Here is a 24,832-nt window from a genome sequence, read left to right on the forward strand (position 1 = left end):
GTTGTAACAACGAATTGCGCTGGGGGGCGCTCCAGGATACTAAATAGTTTAATTTACTATCCAACTCCTTCCCTACTATCCATGGGGACTGGAGTTGGAATAGTAAATTAAACTATTCACTATCCAGCCCCCAACAACGCAAGTCGTGGTAACAACTTGCGTTGTAAAACATGCGTCGTAAAGTACTGCGATGTAAAACATCGCGTTGTAATATCGTCCATCCGTCACCCTACATAGAGAAATCTGTTTGCAGATTGTGGAGGATGGGAGGGTTGGTAAGAAATCTGCAGCTATAAATTATCTATACCAGTTAAGGCGTAACCAAAGGTAAGTAACTTTTTCATATGATAGAGACTTCTAGTCGCAGATTCCTTAACTTAGAATATATACCCAAGCTATATCCCTCCGGAGACAGGTCTTGGAGTAGACTGGAGACCACAAAGTCCTAGAGGACCAAATGGGCAAAGTGCCATCACAACAGATCTTACTGTCCAGAATATAGTGCTTTGTAAATGTGTACAGAGACACACATATCTCAGCAGATGTCCAGGACAGGAAGTTGGCAAGCTGACGCAGTGGTTACAGCCTTGTCTCTGGTGGAATGAGCACACATGTCCTCAGTGGGTTGCTTCTTGGCCAGTGCATAGCAGATTTTAAATCAGGTCACAATCCATCTTGAGATGGTCCTTTTCTACACAGCCTTCCCTTTCTTTGCCCTGATGAACACAAAGAAGAGTTGATTGTCCACCCAGAACTCTTTACTACGATCGATGTAAAACAATAATGCTCTTTTTGGGTTCAGGTGGTAAAGTCTCTCCTACTTGGAGGTGTGAGGTGGAGCATAGGAGGCTGGCAGTGCGATGGTCTGACCTAGGTGAAAGGGTGTCACCACTTTCAGTAGGAAAGAGGCACATTTTCTGAGGAACCAATTTATATGGAAAAAGTCACATAAGGAGGGTGCACAAAAAGTGCCTGCAGTTTGCAGACCCTCTTGGCTGATGTAATGGCCATAAGAAAGAGTGTTTTGATAGTCATGAGAAATGTTACCTCTAATTTTTTTCCTCTGTGTTCGGCAGTGTAGGGTCTCTGTGCGCTGCAGCGTTGGCTATGTGCGCCAGGAACCAGACCGTGCGTGTGTGCAGCGCCAAATATCACTCCAAACTTTTGCTTAAAAATCTCAAAAGACAGTGCATTTCCAAACATACAGTGCCATGTTAAGGGTCCTAAGGCAGATTTGCAATTTGGTTACAGCCACCATGACATGAATTGGTTACACAGGCAAGTACACTTCAGGTTTACAAAAGCACAAGACTCCAACGGTGGTGCCATCATAAGATTTTACTAAAGATTCTTAACTGGAGCACTGTTCATTGGGTGGGTAAATGTTGAGAGCCTACACAAGATTACATATACACAATAAATTGTGGAATGGAATCTTTTTGCTGTAGCCTGCAGCATTCATCTTCATTTGGCAATTTCAACTATTCCCAAATACTGCTGGATTAACAGTGCTTAATTTGTAAAACAGTAAGTGCCAAGGCTCAAAGCTTAGCTCATGCGATGTGCATTGTTTTCCGTCTGTGGCCCTTGATGAAAGTTTGTCGAGGAAAAATATGTAATGGTCCTCAGGGTGAAGTACTGATGGAATCTGCAATGGTTCAGTGGACTCTGGTGCCCCAGAGTTGTCTTTTTAGAAGGTCTGGAAGGAGAGCTATCCCACCTGCTTTCGTAAGGGAGCATTTAAGATAGATATACTCTTTACATATTAAGAAATATGCAACACAAAACCTTTTTCGCATTTATCTTTTACAATGTATACATATATATATATTTGTATTATAAGTTGGGTTGTGGTGAAACTTATTAAGGATGGTGGCTGGTTGGCATTTTATATGCTTATGTTTGTTTAAATCTGCTGAGTGAAGGTAACCATGGATATGGAATGAGGCTATGTCATCTAGAATGCCTAGGGGTTTGTAACTCAACCAAGGGATACTGACACATTATAACAATTCTGAACCCATCAGGTTCCACATGCATGTCTTCCTTGGAGAACTGATCAAGAAGAATACTGCCCAAAGATATTACCCATCTGATTAAAGTCTTTTTACTATTTGGATCCTATGCTCTGATCTCTTTCCCATACTATTCAATGTTTATTAGTTTCCTTTTGCACCCTGTCACAGTCCATAGCTCTTAATAGGTCAAGTAACTTTATACATCTGCAGTAATGCCCTGATACACAGAAAGTAGGTATTGCGTAACCATGAACCATCTGTCTTAATACCAGTAAGACCTAAACCTAATTTTCAGTCATGAAGCAAAGCAGTGTGAATGTTGTTCAGTTGAATTCAATGATACACCTCCGCCTTCTCAAACACTTAAACCGCTGGAAGTTTTAGGTAATGCATCCTTGTTAATTGACAAGAATATCTCCACCCTTTTTCAAAAGTAGTCTCCTCGGTGAGGACATCTCATTTACTCTTGTTAATGTATACAGTATTTTTTCTAGCTTACTGTATTGCTCCGCTGTCTGTATACATGTCATGAAACTCAGTCTGAATAAGCCGCAAACTGTTCAAATCGAGCTCTGAGAGTCTTAAAAAAATCTGCCCATCTATCAGTGCCCCACAGGTCTTTTGGATGGTTTTCACATTGACAGATTGTTTCCACTATTCAAAACGGAGGAGGGTACTTTCTTCCATTGCTGATTTGAAGTTGGCTCATATCCCATTTGGTGATAGTATGTTGACTCCAGACGGAGTCGCATTATGCAGAACTTTTCCTGAAAAATATCTATGGGTCTAGACTCATTACTGCGGTTATTTTGCAGCTGCTTGATCATTTATTTTTTATACAGCAATTTTTTTATTTGATTTGTCTGTTATTGCTTGCCATTATTGTTCTGTGTGCTCTTAGAAGATTGTTTCTCTGGCAGATGTGTGCTATACAAATCAAATAGATTCAACAATAAAACTTATAAAATTGCTGCAGAATTCCTCCAGTGTTTTTCAGAACTTTACTGATGTCTGGCAAATTCAGTCTTGCATGCCTCATTTCCCAGTATTCTAAAGTAGTGGGTTCCAAGCTCCACGCCAGAACTACACCATTAGGAGCTTCATGATCAAAGAATAAAAACACGCTTGCTGTGCACCCACATGTTACCCCTCCTCCGGAATGAGATACTTTGCAGGCTATATGAGCCTCTTCCTTCACAAGGATCCACTTGAGCAGTTCTCATTTGCTGTATGTTGTAAATATAAATTGCTGGATGTATCTTTTTAAGAAAAGAAAAGCAGAGTGTCAAACATGGCATGTATTAAAGCACACGTTGTGTTTGAGACTCTGGTTTTCTTTCCTTAACAGTGCACAACTGTGGGGCTGATTGTGGTTCTTTGAATTAGTAATCATGTTAATTGCAGCACCCGTGTGCACTGCAATTAACACGAATACTAACTCAAAGGGTCACATTCAGACCCGCAGCCGTGCACTGTAAGAAAAGGAATGCAGAGTGTCAAACACGGCGTGTGCTAAAGCACACATGTTTGAGACTTTGCTTTTCTGTCCAGCAATTCATGGGTACCATTTAAAAAAAACTGCCATAATTTTTTCTGTGTATGCCTAAAGGTTTGTAGGGCCTGGAAAAGCTGCATACGTTTAAACAGGGTGGTAAGATAAGGTTTTGTTTATGTCAACGCTTTATTGGATCACCAGGCATTCAGGGTTCATCTCAAAGTGAAACTTTCCGTTATATTCCGTAGCAAATGGATACCCAGTGGGGTGATTAGCGCGGTCTACAAATACTTATTGATAGCTTTTGCAGGAGGTCTTTCACGACGCGTGACCCCTGGTCGAATGCCATCGTCTTGTTAGGCTCGTAGATGTGAACTGGGGAAGAGTTCCTCTGTTCAGGGAGACTAAAGACATTGCCATACATATGGTCTGTGGTCCAACTTTTTAAAATTTAAAGGTAGCTGGTTGCTACTCCTTTTGTTTCCATGCTTGCAAACTTGCCTGGTCGCTTCTCATGCACTAGCAATCAGTGTGACTCTTTCGGCAGATTGACAGTTCATAATCTCGACCAAACATTCTGATTGAAATCGGTCTTCCCGCACAGTCTTGTGGAACCTGCAGTTTTGTGATGATTTTTCCCAATTTTCTCTGGTGTAAAGCACTGCAGTAATCAAAATGAGTGCAAATAGCACTTTGCCTCTGAACATGTAAATCGCTTTCAGATAGGAAGTGGAACATCTCGCAAAGATATTTTTGGATGAAACTTCCAGAAAAATCCCTGTCTTGGCTCGAGCATCAAAATCAAGGCAGTGAACAAGAATAGTTCCTAGACCTCCTACAGTTTTGGCACAGTATGATCCGAAATCAGAGCGCAGGTGCGGCTTTGCTTCGACACAGTAAGTGCTCTGATGATTCAGTCTGATCTGTAGTAAAACACACTCTTCGCGCAGTTTGACTATGCATAGCCATCTTGAAACGGTAATAGTGCTCATTTAGTGCAGTGCAGAAAACTGTAGAAGTAACGCTAGATTGTCTTTGCTGTGAGTTTACCAACTGGTTCTCTTAATTTTTCAATAAGTAAAAATGTGTTGCTGGGAGCCAAAGCATGAAACAAAACTATGGCTATGCTCTGTTTACCAGTTTGAACTTTAACTTTCAAACTATAGTTGTAGGAGAGTAGGGTCTGCAATCCTATGATCACCCAGATTTTTGCTTTTTGCTGCACTGGTTTACGACTTTCCCTGGCTGTGGGCCTGCTAATCAGACCCACAGCCTAGCTGTTCTCTCTATCCAAATTGTACCCAGGTACTGAATTGGCACTGGGCCCTCTCCAAGTCCCTGTACCCAGGGCTGAGGTGCACCCAGAAGTCTCCCAGGGGCTGAAGCACGTATTGTGCCACCCCTGGATTGACTAACTAAAACTGACACAACTGGCTGCACGACAGCTGGGGCAAGGTGGTGTACTCACCCTTTGCTTTAGATATAGTATACCTATATCTAACCCTAAAAATGGACACACAGATCTCCTATCAGTCACTCCTATGGCAGGCCTTAACAATCCTGAAGGCAGAGTGCTTGGAATCGTGTGAGATGGTGCTCTGGCATGAGCTGAGCCTGTCTGCGGCTTTCGGGATCCATCCCTTAGCCGTTTCCATGATATCGCATACCATATACTCTTAAGTGCATTATAATCCTCGCGGTTATGTGCCAACTCTGGTATCGCTTTATCAAAACATGTCGAGTAAGGTGTCATACGAATTGGAATACTAACCCCTCGCCAATTCTGGCGACGGGGTTAGCATTCCACCCTTCTAGAGGGACACGACATGCCTGTAACCTATAACCCGGTTAAAAGTCAGACAGAGCCTTAGCATCCACAAAATGGATGCTGCCACCGAGACACAAGTCTGCCCTCCTGCTGCTGGGAGTCCTCCCGGAGCAGGAGATAAGGACAAAGGGTTTCCTGCCAGGGGCGGTGCCAGCACCGTCCCAGACAGGGTTTTTGTGTATTGTAGGTAGGCAGGGCTTTAGAGGAAGGTGACTGCAAGTAGCACCCCGGTGCTCACTGTGCATAGGCCGGCTTGAACCAGTTCCAGGGTCACTCCAGACCCTGTGCTGGGGAAAAGCCCGCCAAGGAAGTGGGTGTAACCACCCCCCTCCTAGTCCCACCCATAGGGCAGGACTTAGTCGCGTGCCAGCCCCTTTTTACAGGATAAAGGTAGAGACTGGCCCCCTTCCAAATCAGATCATCTTTGAATCCTGAAACTACTTTCTGCGAAAGGAACTCAAGACTTCTTCCTAAGATTTCTCCCTTGTGACTAAGGAGTAGTCACCCTGCATCCGCAGGCACCATCTAAGAACACTGCGGTCTGCTGCAAGTCCTTCCTCCGGAATCCGACTGCCCAGCTCGACGAGAACCGGCTTCCCTGGCACCTCTGACCTCTACCCACCTCTACAGCCCAGCTGAGAACCGTGGGTGCGACGAGACCTCAAGGGACCGGCCATCTGCAAGACTGCACGACTTCTTTCCAGCAAGCCCGCCGAGTGAATTCCTGGTGAGTGCTTTGGGGTCCGAGAAGCCCCCACCCTGAGCAGCTCCAGCACCGAAGAGCAGCCCCCCAGCATCTCCACGATCTGCGTGGGGCCCTTCTGCTTTCCGCTGCTCACCGCGTTGTTTGGCTACTAGCCCGTTGGCTTGTGGCCTCCCTGACGACGCCCGACGACATTTCTGCTGCTGGTCTGGTTGCTCCAGACTGGCCCTTGCTCCCTTCCAGAAGAGGAGCACCCTGGACCCTCCTGGTCCACTCAAGACGCCATTTTGAGTCCACCGCGTGGGCTTGAATTAGCCAAGGCTTGTTGCCCAATCCTGGGTAACTTCGACGCCAACGACTTCATCCTTCGTGGGACAGCTCGCACCTCCATCCTGGTCGCCGACAACGCCTCCTGGTCCGAGAGACTGCAGAGCCCAGCAGCGCCCACTCACCTGACTGCGGTGACTTCGCCCGGTGCCATCCTGGTGCCCACTTAATCACTGGCTAGTGATTCAAGAACTTGGTCCCCTCTGCTTTCAGGTTTTCTTCTTCCTTGATCCAGGCTTGGATCCATCGAACTTTTCTTCACTGGTCGCCTGCCAGCAACTTCTTCCTTCCAGGCTCCTGGTCCGGCAACGAGATCCCCGACGTCTTTTCAGACCTATGCAGCTGCAGCCCCTGGGCTAGGTAACTTCGGCACTCCGGTGTCCCAGCATAGCCTCACTATCCAAGGGTCAGGATCCACTGTCGTTTTCTCCCTACCAGGTCGGGTTCGCCCGTGAACACTAACTTTGTGAATTCTAGCTTCCATAGACTTTGTCCCGCATCCCGCGTGAGAGTGCACACTCTGCACCCGAGTCCCCTGGGCCTCCTAGTAGTAATCTAACGATTCCCTAGTCCAGTCCTAGCGATTCCAAAGCCTATTAGAACTGTTACTTACCTGCTAGTAATTCGCATTCCACTTTTAGCGTATATGGTTTTTCGTGCCCCTCGGGCATTTGTGTAACGTGCTAACTTAAAAGTATTTTCGTAAGAGTTTTGTTGTGTGCTTAGCACCCTGTCCTCATAAAGAGTACAGGGTTGTTGTGATTCTAATAAATACATTTTTTATTTTCATAACACTTGTGTGGTGTCCTTTCACTGGGTGTTCAAGGGGTAATGTGATGGTAAAACAGCTGGCTTAACACGCCCTCTAGAGTCTTAGCCTTAGACTGCTCGTATCCATGCTACTAGGATAGCTGGTCTATAAGGTTGACTTACAACCAATCATCAATAAGGGTTGTTTGGACTGATATATAGTGATCACTAGAATAGTGAGCACTGCACATCAGGCCAACTTCTCACATTGGTGAGCAGCGGTTGGGATTTGAGCTTGCTGTTGTTTTACCACACATGCCCTAAGAATATCTTGTGAAAGATCACATAAGTACTAAAGGTACATATAACTTAGCTTAGAATACTCTGAGTTCTACTGAACCAGCTGTTGTAGCTCCTAGGGCCTAGCACACCCTAAACTACAACTCTAGCAAGGGATCAGTAGGCAAACATATAGTGTAGGTAAGTGCACCACTTACACCTCACTAGAAAAGCATGTCGACTCAGGGGGACTCTACTGAGACTCCCCTGGTCAGTGTTGACCCTCCACAGGTCACTTCAAGATATGCAGCTCTCAGCTTTCAGGAGATGAGACAAATCTGTGTCTCCAGGAAACTGAAGCAGGGGTCTAACCCCACCATTCCCTTTCTGATAGGTCTCTTAGAGACATATGATGCCAGAAAGCTCTCTCAGTTACATGAGAGCATGCCAGCCTTAGAGGGAACCTCTGGGGATCCAGACCTCCCCAACACTGATTCAGCAGTTGAGGAGGAGGATCAGGAGGTACTCTCTGGGGATGAGGTAGACAAAGGTCTTGAGGTAGTCAGAAGGCTAACTAGGACCAACTTAGACTTACTTGGGCTAGGATCTGGGGGCCCCCCAGTACTAACCCGAAGTGGGCCTAACCTTGGAGTTAGGAGAGATAGATCTCTTTCTAGGGACTCCAATAGATCTCTGCACTCTAATGCCTCTTCTCAGGGGAGAAGGAATCCTCCACAGAGGAGATTTACTTCCCCTCAGAGAAAGGAGCATGAAGCTAGGATGAGACAAGCTGAACTGAGGATTGAAAGGGAAGAAATTGCCCTGGCCAAAGAGAAGCTTGCCCTGGCAAGAGAGCAGCAGATGAGTGGGCTAGCTCCCACTGGTGGCAGCAATCTCCCAAGAGATAGAGAGAAGGGTTTAGATACTAAACACCTGACTAAAATAGTGCCCCCCTTTAAGCAAGGGGATGACATCCAGAAATGGATGGCTGCTCTGGAGAGGGCCTGCACTGTGCAGAACATTCCCCAGAGTCAGTGGGCAGCTATACTGTGGCTCTCCTTTGATGGTAAAGGTAGAGATAAGCTCCTCACTACAAGAGTGGAGGATGCTAACAATTACCAGGTCCTGAAGAATACACTGGTTGATGGGTTTGGTTTAACCACTGAGCAGTACAGGTTGCTGTTCAGAGACACCCAGAAAACTCAGTCTCAGGACTGGTCTGATTTTGTGGATTGTGCCACTAAGGCTTTGGAGGGCTGGTTGCTGGGTAGCAAGGTTACAGATTACACAGGATTGTATAATCTAATGATGAGAGAACAAATTTTGAACAATTGTCAGAACCAGTTGCTGCACCAGCACCTTGTTGATTCAGATCTGACCTCTCCCCAAGAATTGGGAAAGAAGGCAGACAAATGGGTCAGGACAAGGATCAAGCAGAACCAGAACCAGAACCAGGGTGGTCAGAAGAAAGCAGACCAGAAGGGTACTGTTAAGAATGAGCAAAATGACCAGAAGTCTTCACCAGGTCCCCAACAAACCAAAGAGGGTGGGGGTCAGGCTTCCCAGAAGAAGAAGACTCAAGAAGGCCAGTCAAAAAGGTGGTGCCAGTACTGCAAAAGTAAATCTCACTGGTTTAGTGAGTGCACCAAAAGAGGAGGAGGACAAACTCCTGCCACTACAGCTCCTAAAGCAACTGCACCCCCTAGTACAGTCAGTAGTGGTAGTGTCACTCCCAAGGCATTAGTTGGGTTAACCTTGGGTACTGAGGGGTCTGACAACTTAGTTGGCACACTCACTCAGGCTGTCCTTGTCTGTACAGGGGATATGGATATGTCCCCTGAAATAAGTCCCAATACTTTGGGCAAATACAGGCAGACACCTTTGATTAATGGCAAAATGGCTCAGGCCTATAGGGACACTTGTGCCAGTGTCACCATGGTGACACCTAACTTTGTGGACCCTGGACAGATCATGCCAGGTACTGATTTCCTGGTGACCAATGCCAGCAATGTCACTACTAGTCATAGTGTGGCAATTGTAGCTTTCTCCTGGGGTGGAGTGAAGGGACAAAAGAAAGTTGTAGTCAGTTCAGACCTCCCAGTTGATTGTTTGTTGGGCAATGATTTGGAGTCATCACAATGGTCAGAAGTGGAGCAGAGGACTCACATGGAGATGTTAGGCTTGCCAGCACATGTGCTTGCTGTGACTAGGTCACAGGCCAGAAAATGCCCCACTGAACAGGTGCTGGATCCTGAAATTATGGACCAGACACCTTCCAAGAAGAAGAGCAGTAAGGGTAAGGCTTTGCCTTCCCCCTTGCCCCAGGTTGAGGATCAAGTCTCTGAGGAGGCTGATCTAGAAGAGCTGAGGGAAACTGAGCCTAAAGAGCTTGAACTTGATCAAGTTGAGTTTCTGGGCTCAGGGGGACCCTCCAGAGCAGACCTGGGGAAGGAACAGTTGAGCTGCCCTTCCCTTGAACCCCTCAGACAGCAGGCTGCTGCTGAGGCTGCAGGGAATGCCACAGGTGCCCACAGGGTATACTGGGAAGATGGACTCCTGTACTCTGAGTCAAGAGACCCCAAGCCTGGTGCAACCAGGAGGCTGGTCATCCCCTTGTCTCTGAGAGGTTTCCTTCTCACCTTGGCCCATGAGATTCCCCTTGCAGGTCATTTAGGTCAGACAAAGACTTGGGACAGGCTTGTCTCACACTTTCACTGGCCCCATATGAATGAGAATACCAAGGAGTTTTGTCGCTCATGTGTCACTTGCCAAGCCAGTGGTAAGTCAGGTGGCACAACAAAGGCCCCCCTCATACCACTACCAGTGGTGGGGGTTCCCTTTGAAAGAGTGGGGATTGACATTGTTGGTCCAATGGAACCCCAGACAGCATCAGGACACAAGTTTATACTGGTGGTGGTGGACCATGCCACCAGGTATCCTGAGGCTATTCCCCTTAGGACCACTACAGCCCCTGTAGTGGCAAGAGCCCTAGTTGGAGTGTTCTCCAGAGTGGGTTTCCCTAAGGAGGTCGTTTCTGACAGAGGTACAAACTTCATGTCAGGATATCTGACTGCCATGTGGAAAGAGTGTGGTGTGAACTACAAGTTCACCACACCCTATCATCCACAATGCAATGGGCTTGTTGATAGATTCAACAGGACCCTGAAAGGGATGATTCATGGACTACCTGAACCTCTTAGGAGAAGATGGGATGTCCTGATCCCCTGCCTCTTGTTTGCTTACAGAGAGGTCCCACAGAAGGGGGTTGGCTACAGCCCTTTTGAGCTTCTGTATGGGCATCCTGTAAGAGGACCCCTGTGTTTGGTGAAGGAAGGATGGGAGAGACCTCTCAAAAAACCTGCAACCAACATAGTGGACTATGTACTTGGTCTCCGCTCCAGGATGGCTGAGTATATGGAGAAGGCATCTAAAAACCTTGAGGCCAGCCAGGAACTTCAAAAAGCTTGGCATGACCAAAAGGCTGTACTGACTGTGTACCAGCCAGGACAGAAGGTGTGGGTGCTGGAGCCAGTGGCCCCAGCAGCTCTGAAAGACAAATGGTCTGGGCCCCACACCATCATTGAGCAAAAGGGAGAGGTTACCTACTTGGTGGACCTTGGAACTCCCAGGAGCCCTCTCAGAGTGCTCCATGTTAACAGGCTCAAGGCATATGTTGACAGGAAGGACATGAGCTTGCTCATGGCCACAGATGAGGGACAGGAGGAAGAGAGTGACCCTCTCCCAGACCTGCTCACTCAGAATCCTGATGATGGGTCAGTTGATGGTGTTGTCTTTTGTGGCAGCCTCACTGAACATCAGCAACAGGATTGCAGGCAAGTTCTGCAATCCTTTCGACATATGTTCTCTCTGACACCCAGCCAAACTGATTGGTGTACCCATGATGTTGACACTGGAGACAGTCTGCCTGTCAAGAGTAAAATCTACAGACAGCCTGATCATGTTAGAGACTGCATCAAAACTGAAGTGCAGAAAATGTTGGAACTGGGAGTCATTGAGCCCTCAGATAGCCCTTGGGCTAGCCCAGTAGTTCTAGTGCCAAAGCCTCACACCCAGGGTGGTAAGAGAGAGATGAGGTTTTGCGTAGACTACAGAGGCCTCAATGCAGTCACTAAGACTGATGCCCACCCAATACCAAGAGCAGATGAGCTTATAGATAGATTGGCTTCTGCCAACTTCTTAAGCACATTTGATTTGACAGCTGGGTATTGGCAAATCAGGTTAGCTGAGGAAGCCAAACCTAAGACAGCATTTTCTACCCCTGGAGGGCATTATCAATTTGTGGTAATGCCCTTTGGACTGAACAATGCACCTGCCACCTTCCAAAGGTTGGTGAATCAAGTCCTCACTGGGCTGGATGACTTCTGTGCAGCTTATCTTGACGATATTGCTGTCTTTAGCTCCACCTGGGAGGATCACCTGGTCCACCTGAGGAAAGTGTTAGAGGCCCTGCAGAAGGCAGGCCTCACTATCAAGGCCACAAAGTGCCAGATAGGGCAGTCACAGGTTGTATACCTGGGCCACCTTGTAGGTGGAGGCCAGGTTCAGCCACTGGAGAGTAAGATACAGGCCATCAAGGACTGGACTCCTCCAATCACCCAGACTCAGGTTCGAGCTTTCTTGGGCCTGACTGGGTACTATAGGAAGTTTGTCAGAAATGATGGGTCCATAGTGACCCCCCTTAATGACCTGACAAGCAAAAAGATGCCAAAGAAAGTTCAGTGGACAGCAAGCTGTCAGAAAGCATTCAATGACCTAAAGCAGGCCATGTGCACAGCACCTATCCTCAAGAGTCCAGATTACTCCAAGCCATTCATTGTCCAAACAGATGCTTCTGAGTTGGGTGTGGGAGCTGTTCTGTCTCAACTGAATTTTGATGGTAATGATCAGCCTATTGCTTTCATTAGTAGGAGGTTGACACCCAGAGAGAAAAATTGGTCAGCTATTGAGAGGGAGGCCTTTGCTGTGGTCTGGGCCCTGAAGAAGCTGAGGGCCTACTTGTTTGGCACTCACTTCACCATTCAGACAGACCATAAGCCCCTCTTGTGGCTAAATCAGATGAAGGGTGAAAACCCCAAACTGCTTAGGTGGTCCATTTCCCTACAGGGGATGGATTTTACAGTGGAGCATAGACCTGGGACTGATCACAGCAATGCTGATGGGCTCTCCAGGTATTTCCACTTAGAGCAAGAAGACTCACCTGGTCAAGGTTAGCTTATTGTCCCAAAGTTTGGGGGGGGGTCATGTAGGAGAGTAGGGTCTGCAATCCTATGATCACCCAGATTTTTGCTTTTTGCTGCACTGGTTTACGACTTTCCCTGGCTGTGGGCCTGCTAATCAGACCCACAGCCTAGCTGTTCTCTCTATCCAAATTGTACCCAGGTACTGAATTGGCACTGGGCCCTCTCCAAGTCCCTGTACCCAGGGCTGAGGTGCACCCAGAAGTCTCCCAGGGGCTGAAGCACGTATTGTGCCACCCCTGGATTGACTAACTAAAACTGACACAACTGGCTGCACGACAGCTGGGGCAAGGTGGTGTACTCACCCTTTGCTTTAGATATAGTATACCTATATCTAACCCTAAAAATGGACACACAGATCTCCTATCAGTCACTCCTATGGCAGGCCTTAACAATCCTGAAGGCAGAGTGCTTGGAATCGTGTGAGATGGTGCTCTGGCATGAGCTGAGCCTGTCTGCGGCTTTCGGGATCCATCCCTTAGCCGTTTCCATGATATCGCATACCATATACTCTTAAGTGCATTATAATCCTCGCGGTTATGTGCCAACTCTGGTATCGCTTTATCAAAACATGTCGAGTAAGGTGTCATACGAATTGGAATACTAACCCCTCGCCAATTCTGGCGACGGGGTTAGCATTCCACCCTTCTAGAGGGACACGACATGCCTGTAACCTATAACCCGGTTAAAAGTCAGACAGAGCCTTAGCATCCACAAAATGGATGCTGCCACCGAGACACAAGTCTGCCCTCCTGCTGCTGGGAGTCCTCCCGGAGCAGGAGATAAGGACAAAGGGTTTCCTGCCAGGGGCGGTGCCAGCACCGTCCCAGACAGGGTTTTTGTGTATTGTAGGTAGGCAGGGCTTTAGAGGAAGGTGACTGCAAGTAGCACCCCGGTGCTCACTGTGCATAGGCCGGCTTGAACCAGTTCCAGGGTCACTCCAGACCCTGTGCTGGGGAAAAGCCCGCCAAGGAAGTGGGTGTAACCACCCCCCTCCTAGTCCCACCCATAGGGCAGGACTTAGTCGCGTGCCAGCCCCTTTTTACAGGATAAAGGTAGAGACTGGCCCCCTTCCAAATCAGATCATCTTTGAATCCTGAAACTACTTTCTGCGAAAGGAACTCAAGACTTCTTCCTAAGATTTCTCCCTTGTGACTAAGGAGTAGTCACCCTGCATCCGCAGGCACCATCTAAGAACACTGCGGTCTGCTGCAAGTCCTTCCTCCGGAATCCGACTGCCCAGCTCGACGAGAACCGGCTTCCCTGGCACCTCTGACCTCTACCCACCTCTACAGCCCAGCTGAGAACCGTGGGTGCGACGAGACCTCAAGGGACCGGCCATCTGCAAGACTGCACGACTTCTTTCCAGCAAGCCCGCCGAGTGAATTCCTGGTGAGTGCTTTGGGGTCCGAGAAGCCCCCACCCTGAGCAGCTCCAGCACCGAAGAGCAGCCCCCCAGCATCTCCACGATCTGCGTGGGGCCCTTCTGCTTTCCGCTGCTCACCGCGTTGTTTGGCTACTAGCCCGTTGGCTTGTGGCCTCCCTGACGACGCCCGACGACATTTCTGCTGCTGGTCTGGTTGCTCCAGACTGGCCCTTGCTCCCTTCCAGAAGAGGAGCACCCTGGACCCTCCTGGTCCACTCAAGACGCCATTTTGAGTCCACCGCGTGGGCTTGAATTAGCCAAGGCTTGTTGCCCAATCCTGGGTAACTTCGACGCCAACGACTTCATCCTTCGTGGGACAGCTCGCACCTCCATCCTGGTCGCCGACAACGCCTCCTGGTCCGAGAGACTGCAGAGCCCAGCAGCGCCCACTCACCTGACTGCGGTGACTTCGCCCGGTGCCATCCTGGTGCCCACTTAATCACTGGCTAGTGATTCAAGAACTTGGTCCCCTCTGCTTTCAGGTTTTCTTCTTCCTTGATCCAGGCTTGGATCCATCGAACTTTTCTTCACTGGTCGCCTGCCAGCAACTTCTTCCTTCCAGGCTCCTGGTCCGGCAACGAGATCCCCGACGTCTTTTCAGACCTATGCAGCTGCAGCCCCTGGGCTAGGTAACTTCGGCACTCCGGTGTCCCAGCATAGCCTCACTATCCAAGGGTCAGGATCCACTGTCGTTTTCTCCCTACCAGGTCGGGTTCGCCCGTGAACACTAACTTTGTGAATTCTAGCTTCCATAGACTTTGTCCCGCATCCCGCGTGAGAGTGCACACTCTGCACCCGAGTCCCCTGGGCCTCCTAGTAGTAATCTAACGATTCCCTAGTCCAGTCCTAGCGATTCCAAAGCCTATTAGAACTGTTACTTACCTGCTAGTAATTCGCATTCCACTTTTAGCGTATATGGTTTTTCGTGCCCCTCGGGCATTTGTGTAACGTGCTAACTTAAAAGTATTTTCGTAAGAGTTTTGTTGTGTGCTTAGCACCCTGTCCTCATAAAGAGTACAGGGTTGTTGTGATTCTAATAAATACATTGTTTATTTTCATAACACTTGTGTGGTGTCCTTTCACTGGGTGTTCAAGGGGTAATGTGATGGTAAAACAGCTGGCTTAACACGCCCTCTAGAGTCTTAGCCTTAGACTGCTCGTATCCATGCTACTAGGATAGCTGGTCTATAAGGTTGACTTACAACCAATCATCAATAAGGGTTGTTTGGACTGATATATAGTGATCACTAGAATAGTGAGCACTGCACATCAGGCCAACTTCTCACAATAGTCCTCTGTAGTTTCGCAAGCAGAGAGCAGGGAATCCGTATGTGTCAGGAAAAGGCAGGCTGGATGTGATTGGTTTCTGATTTTTTAAAGCAGTGAGTCACCCAGGATCTACTGAGAATGCTTTATTGCGAAGAATGGGTCTGCCTGTGCATCTTTAGATTGTTATTTTGTGGTGTTATACAGCCATATGTTTTTGTTGGAGTTGATGATGCCGAACCTTTTCTTACTGTAGGTAAGAAGGGTTTTTACTTTTTCTGTCTGTTTGAGCTGCAGTCGTTTGTGTTAAGATTATACTTTCAGGGATCATTTCTACAGTTCTGAACTGAAGAAAAGTGTTCTAAAGTGTTTGGTTTTCGCTAATCACGAGGAAGAGTTGTAGTGTTCCCTTCCGAGCGCGAAGCGAGTGGACAGTGTTGTATTAATGCAGCTGCTGTTTGCTATCGATGACCGTTCGTCTCTCCCTTACAGGAGAGCTGGAGGAAGGAAACACAAAGGGTCACAAGCAGCCCCGCAGTTGTGCACAATAAAAAAAGCAAAGTCTCAAACACCGCGTGTGCTAAAGCACACGCCGTATTGACACTCTGCATTCCTTTTCTTACAATGCACAGCTGCGGGGCTGATTGTGACCTTTGAGTTAGTATTCATGTTAATTGCAGCACCCGTGTGCACTGCAATTAACACAAATACTAATTCAAAGGACCACAATCAGCCCCGCAGCTGTGCACTGTAAGAATAGTCGTCTCCAGCAACGAGGAAATGTCAGTTTTTCGCGCTGCTCGCATTTTAAAAGCGGCGTCGCGAACGGTGTCGCGGAAGTGCGCGCTAAATACAGCACACTGCGCGCTTAGGGTGACTTCTGTGCGTGCGCGCTCACAGCTTATCGGGAACAGTGGTCATGAGACGTAGAGGTCAGCTATGCATAGGCTCAGATTGTAAGCACAGCAAAAAAGCAAGCTGATAGGGCCAAAAGGTATCCTTTAACTGTGCCTAAAGCATTACCGGGCTGACAAAAGAACAAATAACACCAACTCTGACAAAGGTGCAGAACGGGGATAAACATTTTGATTGTACACCAAACCATAAACTGATACCAAGGGCAGGCGTAAAGTATCTTGGTTGAGGGATGCCTGGCTGCCAGAATGACATCACAGACTTCTGCAAGAAGTGTCAAAAACTGTCAATTGGCATTGCTCAATCTCCATGCATGAAGGCTGAACTTGCGCAGGTTCGGATCAGAAACCTGCCCTATTGCTGTGACAGAAGATCCACCCGAAGGAATAGCCTTAAATGAGGACCCATGCTCAGGAGTTCTTGATTTCATACTCTCCATGCCCCATCTACAGCCACAAGAATGACTTGAGTTCCTGATCATTTTGGGAACTCTAGACAGGAGTGGTATTGGCGGAAAGGTGTACATAAGGCCTAAGCTCCATTCAAGATAAAATGCTTCTAAGAGTGAGAGTCGCCTTGGAAACTCCAGTGCACTTACATTGCGCGTTCTTGGCAGTGGAGGACTGATCTAACCGAGTTTCTCCCCAGTCGCAGAAGCAACCTTGCATCCCCTCCGGATGGAGACAACATTTGCGATCTGCTAAGCATCGAAGCCTGAGTTGGTCCACTCTGACATTCAGAGAGCCTGCCAGGTGTTTAACCACCAGGATTATGTCCTGACATTCCAGCCATGTCCAGAGACGCAGGCCCTCTTGACACAGGGTCCACAATCCCATCCCACCCTGTTTGTTTCAATACCACATGGTGGTGTTTTCTGTGAACACCTGACCAAACCTCCCCTTGATGGAAGGAAGAAAGGCTTCCCATGCCAAGCGAATTGCTCTCAACTCCAACAGATTTATGTGGAGCTGAGACCCCGCTGAAGATCAGAGTCCTTTAATCTCCACTTTTCCCAGATGGTGGCGCCAACCAAGGAGGGACACATTTGTCACCTCAGTCAATTCTAGGTGAAGAAGGGAGAGGGGTCTGCCGCTGACCCAATCACAGTTCGTCAACAACTCACTACAGGTCTTTTGCAGTTCCCTCCGAAATCTGGACCATTACAGAGAGATTACCCTGATGCTGCACCCACTGTGACGTCAGGTCCCACTGCAGAGCTCACATATGTCAGCGGGCATGTGGTACAAGGTGGATGCAGAAGGCCATGAGATCCAGAAGCCTCAGAGTCAGACTCACCAATGAAAGGGAGCATCTACGAGGGAGTCAGGTGCGACTTTGGCATATAGATAGTGAACCTCAGCGAATGCAGGAGATCTGTCGTAGTCTGGAGGTGGGAGATGACTATCTAGGGTGAGCCCACTTTCAACAGTCAGTCATCGAGATAGAGAAAGACGGGCACCCCTGACCTCCACAGGTGTGCTGCAACTACCACCAACACCTTTGTGACCACCTGAGGGGTGCTGGTGAGGCCAAAAAAGAGGACAGCAAACTGAAAGTGCTCATGGGCCACTTTCCACCATGAACTGCAGGTAACACCTGAGGGCAGGCAGGACGGGTTTGTGAAAGTAGGGATCCAGCAAGTCAAGCTCTACCATCCAGTCTCTGGTGTCAAGGTCAGACTGGACCTGAGCCAATGTGAACATCTTGAATTTCTTCTTCTTCAGGTAGATGTTAGAGGGCTCTGGTCTAAAATAAGGCGGGTCCCCATCCATTTTGGGGACCAGAAAGTAGCGGAATAGTAACCATGACCGGCCCGCACTCCGTTACCTACAACTCCTGAGCAGCATCAGAGTAATATTTGGGGTCGCAAGTTTTTGGGTTGCTGCTATGCGTATTAAGTCTAAAAAACTTAAGCTAAATGTTCCCTGATTTGTGCTAAAAACCGTTATATATTAGTTCTACCGTCGAAATGTTCTACCCTTTGTAAATATATGAAATTGTCCTCTTAATTGTTCTTTTTAAACATATCAACTGTTTTTATACATGAAATTGTTTCTAACACTTGAATTGTTTTTCTTTTTTTTAAATTTGTGATGAAATTGCTTTTATGATTTTAATTAATCGAATAAAGCTTGCCTTGACTTGACTTGACTTGACTTGAGTAACCATGACCTATTTGTTATGCTGGCAGACTCTTGATGGCTCCTTTGGCCTGCACTTCCTGACATAGCAGGTAGATGTGGTCCTCCATCAGCCGGTTTGAGGATGGAGGCATGGAGGCAAAGGTGACAAGGTTTACATGAAAAGGATGGAGTAACCTTACTGAATAATTTGAAGTACCCACTTGTCCAATGCCATAGACTGCCAGTGGGGCATGCAGTGTTGGTTGTCCATGTTGGTGAGTGGGCAAACTAAAGTGGCATGAAGGCTGTGGCCCGGAGGTTGGGGGTGGCAGACTGGGTAGACCTCTGGCTGTGTGTCCTACATGGCTTGTGGGTGCTGCATCCAAGGCCACAAAAAGACTGGGGAGCCTTTTGGTCTTAGCAGCTGGGTGGGAATGGACACAGCTGGTAGCCCCTATCATAAACACGGAAAGAGCAAAAGGGCAGAATGGGGTTGGTGTGAGGACATAGGGAGACCTAGTGACTGGGCAGTGGCCCTGTTGTCCTTAAAGGGCGCCAGAGCAGAATATGCCTTTTCGCCTAAGGTGTGGGTGCCGTCAAAGGGCATGTCCATAAGCGTTGCCTGGACAACCCCCAAAAAGCCAGCAGACTTCAGCCAGGCATTGCATCTGAGTGCCACTGATGAAGCAATCGCTCTGCCAAGCGTGTTGGTCATATTCAGTCCACAGCAAATGGTGAACTTTTCTGCGTTTCTACTATCAGTAATAGCCTGGGTCAGGAAGGCTCGAGTCTCACTCAAAACCATGGGCAGCACTTGTGCAACTGAATGCCAAACTGTGTAGCTATATCAAACTAAGAGGCACTCTGTGTTCATCAACCGCAGTGCAAGGCTAGTGGAAGAGAAAATTCTCTTGCCAAAGGTATCCAGCCTCTGGGATTCCCTATCCAGTGGTGTTGTAGAGAACACACCAGGGTTGACTTTGGAGGTAAAGGCCTGGACAACCGGGATTTCCGGGGTGGGGTGCTGAGTGAGAATAGTTGGGTCTTCAGGAGTGGGGCGGTGGTGTTGGCAATTGTCTTGTGCACAGGATCCCCTGTGCAGGGCTTGGCCCATGCAAGAGCAGGACATCTGTGAGGGCTTTATTAAGAGGGAGGGTAGGTTATGTGGGGTTGAATCCTGGCTGAAATAACTATGTAAAGATGTTCCGCTTGACTGCCACTGAGGGGAGCATAAGGCCCAGGACCTCAGCTACCCTCCTCACCACCATGGCAAAGGAAGTCCTTTCCTCCATAGCCACACTAGAAGCATAGATCAAGCAAGTGCCTGGGAAGGTGTCCAGGCCACCCACTAGAATACACCAGTTCCTCATATCAGTTGTCTTTAGGCTCTTCCAAGTGGTTTTGTTAACCACATGGTTCCTAGGATCTCATACTCCTCACAGAGCCTGTCAAATAAATAAAGGCCCTGGCACTTACCTTGAAGGTCGAGCTCTGGCAGACACCTGAGTCAATGTCAGGCGATGCAGATCTTGCTCAGTAACGGAGTCAGGAATGATGGTAAGGTTGCCACCACAGTGGGGTGTCTGCTGCGTCACTAACAATGTCACTGCAACGGGTGCCATGGATGGTCAGGGTCTCCAGTACCAGATCCTGGGGGCCCAAATGGTGCATAGGGCACACCCACAGGCAGACATCCAGTGAGAGCACCCGCAGAACTCATGGGGCCTGAGGCGCTCCAGAGAAGTCAGTCCGCCCAAATAGGAGGTGCATAGCCTCATAAAACTCCCTTAATTTAGTGGCGGGCCACTCCAGTTCCTGGAAATTCTGGGAGGCATAGAGTGGACCCAGACAAAGGCCCCTCAGCTGATGCATGCGAGTGGGGCCTAGAGTGGTGACTTTGTTTCTGGACAGCGTCTGATGACTTTGACTGGTGCAGCGAAGTCAAAGAGAGCTTCAAATTTTTAGACATTTCCTAGTTTTTTGGGACTTACCTACACCTTTGAGTCTGATGATAAGCTTTGAGAATGGCTCTCCAATGAATGGACAGGGACCTTCCACGTGACCAGAACCTGGAATGTTATGGAGTCGACTAGTGTCGAAAGACTAACCGCCTGATTCATCAAGCTAAATTGCACTCGCAAAGGGCAAGATTCTCAGAATCTTGCCTTTTGCTAGTGCAATTTTTGCATTTGGGATTCATCATCCCAAATGCAAAATTCGCTATTTAAGAATTCGCACATTTGCGAAGAATTGAATTTAAGGAATCTCTATTTGAGATTCCTTAAATGCAATTCATGAAGCATTTTAAAATTGCGAAAATGCAATTTTGGGCCGCTATTTACCGAGAGGTCAATAGCAAAAACTTAGAAAAATGCTTTTAAAATCATTTTTCTAAGTTGGATGTTGCACACACACATGTCCTTTATACATGTGTGTGCGCAACACCTGTTTCAATTTGCATTTAAGGGGTGCTACAGGGTGTCCTTTGGACACCCCTGGCACCCTTTAAATCGCTATCTTATTTGCGATTAGCTAATTGCTAATCGCAAATAAGGAATACTCCCCATTCATTCCTACGGGCCTTTTGGCCCATAGGAATGAATGGGGAGTTATTCCTTATTTGCGATTAGCAATTTGCTACTCGCAAATAAGGAATGTGTAGGAATCGCTATTTATTTAGCAATTCCTACATGAATCCCGTTTTGCAAGTCCTTAATAGCGATTCGTTATGAATCGCTATTAGGGGCTCGCAAAACGGGAGATTGATGAATCAGGCTGTAAGAGCTTCAGGGATAGCACCTGCAGCACCTACAGATTCATGGCATGACAGTCGTCACAGGCCTTGGAGTCGTAGCCTGGCTCCAGGCACAAGAGGCAAACCAGATGGGGGTCTGTCACAGACATCTGTCTGTGACAGGAACCTCAGGGTTCAAACTGGACAAGTTTTAAGCGGACAATCCTAGCACATGGGGAGACAAAGTTCAAAAGACATCAACAAAACGTTGAAAAGGTTTGCCAAAAGTGGACAGAGGTAGCTCTCTCGGGATCTGCGCTGATGTCACAGAAAGAAAAGAACTGATGTCAGTGTGCTGGGGTATTGCCTCTATAGGCACCACGCACATTTCTGAATCCAATCTTACACCTGGAGAATATTGTAAGGTAAGGAATCTACAGCTAGAAGTACATATCAGATACATATTGTTAGGAATTAGGTCCCTTGTTCCCTTTCTATGGCCATGCCTTGATACATCACGTGACCTACCTTGGTCCAATAGCATATAAGCAGCTGGAGTCTTCCACTCGCTGCTTGGTTTCTATTCTTGTTGGATTTCCTTCTGGTCCGGGAGTTCCTGTGAGATCGTGCTACATCTGGAATTGGACTACTTCTCCCGTTTTTGATATGCTCAGGGGTTCGTGAGCATTCCCCGGGTTTCCTCCCTGCTCTCTCCAGATATTCACCCCTGGTGTCGGAATCGGCCGATTCCGGACGCCTTTATTTTTGATTGGGACCGTGTTTCCTGCATCATTGCCTTTATTTTGCTTTTCATAGCGAGTGGTGTTTACAACATTAAACGACCTCCCTTCCGCTCCCTTGGGTCTTTGTTCCGACAATGAGCGGCTGCGTGTTGTGGTAATTCCTGTACTTCCGGGATCTGTTGGGATCAGTCCACATCGTTGTGTGTGGTTTTTGGGTGTTTCCGCGATCCCGGTTAGTTTTGCGGTGGTGGCATTGTTTGCTCTGCCGGAGAAGTGGCCACTTCGTAGCATTCATTTGGTTTACGAGTTGTATTCCAGTAAGGTGTTTTTTATGTCTATCAGGACTTTTTTCCCCTTTGATCTTTGTTCATTTTTTATTCGGATTGGGACATTCTGAACATTTCCTACATTTTGAGTTGGAGTTTTGTGCATTACGACAAGAGGAAGCTGAACCTGATTCAAGGACTTCAATTCTGGCAGTCTATACATTCAGGACGGGTAAGGAGGTCATGGTATTTGTTGGATGGGTGAAGGCATGGTCATTTATAAGGAATAGATCCACTCTATGTTTTGTAGATATCCTGATGCCTATTGTCCCTCTCTTATAGGTGCCGCTGTTGTTGTGGTGCGTAACACCTTGAGGCGGTTCCTACCTTCCGAAGTCTGATGTCTGGGTTGTCCTTCGTTTTTCTTTTTTGTCTCTCCCACCCTCTCCTTATGCTCATGTGATTTGCACACTGTATATATTATTCGTGTGCATTACACGGGTGTGGGTAGGGGACTGGGGTCATCCTTGCTCCTGCAGTGTATTGGGCCTAGCGGTGGAGAAAACCAACACATATTTTGCAAAGACCCTCAAATATGAACAATATTTTTCATATTCCTAATCACAGCCATAAATAACTGCACAGCTTTGCAGTTGTCTACTATTTAGACAACATTCTATTTATAAAAGTCAAACCAAACCTGATCATTCAATTTTTCTAATTTCAGTCAGTGCCATTGCAGAGAACAGCTTTAACAATCACTACCTTTCACAGACAAAGTGTTTTTGTGTATTGTAATTCCGTATATTCTTATCAAAATATTGTTCTCATTTTTAGGTTGAAGCCTAGCAGAGAGCACAGCTGTCTGGTGACGAAAAAACTTATTAGGGACATTTTGAAAGTTTCCCTGGGAATGCATTTCAACCATTTCTTACCATTGACTCTGTGGTTTGTAACTCACATTTGCTTGTCTTCTATTTGTTGGTTTTATTTGTTTTAGGCTACCCAGCATGTATTTGTCCATCCCCGGAGCATAGCCTATTAATCACTGCTCCTTTTATTCTTCCATGAGTGCCTGCTTTATGTAAGCAGGCCTTTAAATGTGGGTCTCATCTTGTCACATTTGCTGTGCATTCAAAGATGAAAGTCAAATGTCAGGCTCTGTTTTCTGAGGGAGCTTGGTGTTTACTTTTCTTTAGCAGAATTCAAAGTGAGAGAGATTGTGTGACAATCTTGATGGATACTAGGGGTGGGAAAGAAAAGTTTATTTCTAGACATTTCCTAGTTTTTTGGGACTTACCTACACCTTTGAGTCTGATGATAAGCTTTGAGAATGGCTCTCCAATGAATGGACAGGGACCTTCCACGTGACCAGAACCTGGAATGTTATGGAGTCGACTAGTGTCGAAAGACTAACCGCCTGATTCATCAAGCTAAATTGCACTCGCAAAGGGCAAGATTCTCAGAATCTTGCCTTTTGCTAGTGCAATTTTTGCATTTGGGATTCATCATCCCAAATGCAAAATTCGCTATTTAAGAATTCGCACATTTGCGAAGAATTGAATTTAAGGAATCTCTATTTGAGATTCCTTAAATGCAATTCATGAAGCATTTTAAAATTGCGAAAATGCAATTTTGGGCCGCTATTTACCGAGAGGTCAATAGCAAAAACTTAGAAAAATGCTTTTAAAATCATTTTTCTAAGTTGCATGTTGCACACACACATGTCCTTTATACATGTGTGTGCGCAACACCTGTTTCAATTTGCATTTAAGGGGTGCTACAGGGTGTCCTTTGGACACCCCTGGCACCCTTTAAATCGCTATCTTATTTGCGATTAGCTAATTGCTAATCGCAAATAAGGAATACTCCCCATTCATTCCTACGGGCCTTTTGGCCCATAGGAATGAATGGGGAGTTATTCCTTATTTGCGATTAGCAATTTGCTACTCGCAAATAAGGAATGTGTAGGAATCGCTATTTATTTAGCAATTCCTACATGAATCCCGTTTTGCAAGTCCTTAATAGCGATTCGTTATGAATCGCTATTAGGGGCTCGCAAAACGGGAGATTGATGAATCAGGCTGTAAGAGCTTCAGGGATAGCACCTGCAGCACCTACAGATTCATGGCATGACAGTCGTCACAGGCCTTGGAGTCGTAGCCTGGCTCCAGGCACAAGAGGCAAACCAGATGGGGGTCTGTCACAGACATCTGTCTGTGACAGGAACCTCAGGGTTCAAACTGGACAAGTTTTAAGCGGACAATCCTAGCACATGGGGAGACAAAGTTCAAAAGACATCAACAAAACGTTGAAAAGGTTTGCCAAAAGTGGACAGAGGTAGCTCTCTCGGGATCTGCGCTGATGTCACAGAAAGAAAAGAACTGATGTCAGTGTGCTGGGGTATTGCCTCTATAGGCACCACGCACATTTCTGAATCCAATCTTACACCTGGAGAATATTGTAAGGTAAGGAATCTACAGCTAGAAGTACATATCAGATACATATTGTTAGGAATTAGGTCCCTTGTTCCCTTTCTATGGCCATGCCTTGATACATCACGTGACCTACCTTGGTCCAATAGCATATAAGCAGCTGGAGTCTTCCACTCGCTGCTTGGTTTCTATTCTTGTTGGATTTCCTTCTGGTCCGGGAGTTCCTGTGAGATCGTGCTACATCTGGAATTGGACTACTTCTCCCG

At 47.2% G+C, this 24,832-nt stretch overlaps 1 protein-coding gene and 1 non-coding gene across 2 annotated transcripts in view; one reads left to right on the forward strand and one right to left on the reverse strand.

Annotated features, from left to right (window-relative positions):
- The window catches only part of CFAP47 (cilia and flagella associated protein 47), a 2,858,849-nt gene that overhangs the window by 1,326,688 nt on the left and 1,507,329 nt on the right, over positions 1 to 24,832 (reverse strand). The gene's annotated exons all lie outside the window — the stretch shown is intronic.
- Positions 15,659 to 15,871, forward strand: LOC144774598 (small nucleolar RNA U3). The gene has a single exon (XR_013600379.1). It is a non-coding gene; the product is annotated as a small nucleolar RNA U3 (small nucleolar RNA).

This window comes from Lissotriton helveticus, chromosome 8 (genome assembly GCF_964261635.1).
Source record: "Lissotriton helveticus chromosome 8, aLisHel1.1, whole genome shotgun sequence".
NCBI classification, from domain to species: Eukaryota; Metazoa; Chordata; class Amphibia; order Caudata; family Salamandridae; genus Lissotriton; species Lissotriton helveticus.